Source organism: Panicum virgatum, chromosome 2K (assembly GCF_016808335.1).
Source record: "Panicum virgatum strain AP13 chromosome 2K, P.virgatum_v5, whole genome shotgun sequence".
Taxonomy (NCBI): domain Eukaryota; kingdom Viridiplantae; phylum Streptophyta; class Magnoliopsida; order Poales; family Poaceae; genus Panicum; species Panicum virgatum.
In genome coordinates, this window is record NC_053137.1 from 36,529,740 (window position 1) to 36,530,455 (window position 716).

General features: G+C 50.7%; 1 non-coding gene across 1 annotated transcript; it reads left to right on the forward strand.

The window, feature by feature from the left end:
- Positions 1-258: 258 nt before the first annotated feature.
- On the forward strand, positions 259-362 carry LOC120696299. The gene has a single exon (XR_005684077.1). It is a non-coding gene; the product is annotated as a small nucleolar RNA R71 (small nucleolar RNA).
- The last annotated feature ends 354 nt before the right edge of the window (positions 363-716 follow it).

Sequence of the window (716 nt, forward strand, 5' to 3'; positions counted from 1 at the left end):
AATTGGTGCTTTAAGAAGCGTCAACAGAGGTCCAGGTTGGCAACGATCATATCTGTTTTCTTGGCGGTATGCATACCTTTTGTGCGGGCTTGGAGTCGTTCATCGCTCCATCCCTGATTGGAGACCATCTTCTCGACCAATTCTTTTGCTTTGGCGATAGTCAGTTCGAGGAAGGCTCCTCCAGCAGTGGCATCAATATTGGCTCGAGATGTCATTGTGAGCCCATTGTAGAAGCTTTGAAGGACGAGCCACTCGTCCATGCCGTGGTGAGGACAGGCCAGGATGTATTTCTGAAGCCTTTCCCAAGCTTCTGGGATGGATTCCATTCCCGTCTGCTGGAAACTTGATATTTTCCCGCGCAGGGCATTTGTTTTGCCCAGCTGGAAGAATTTTGCGAGGAATGCCTTGGAGCATTTGGCCCAGGTGTCGATGTCCTTTTCCTTGTAAAACCACTATTTTGCCTTTCCCAGCAGGGAGAAGGGAAACAGACGAAGCTTGATAACATCGGCGGCGACACCCCGTATGACAACGGTGTCGCAGAGCTCCAGAAAATTTTGCAAATGAGCATTTGCGTCCTCGTTCGGCTTGCCACAGAATGGGCTAGCTTGCACCATGTTAATGAGGCTTGATTTTAGCTCGAAGTTCACGTCCCCGACGTTGATGTTGGGTCCAGTGGCCACATTGTCGGTGGAGGGCATGGAGAACTCGCGGAGAGT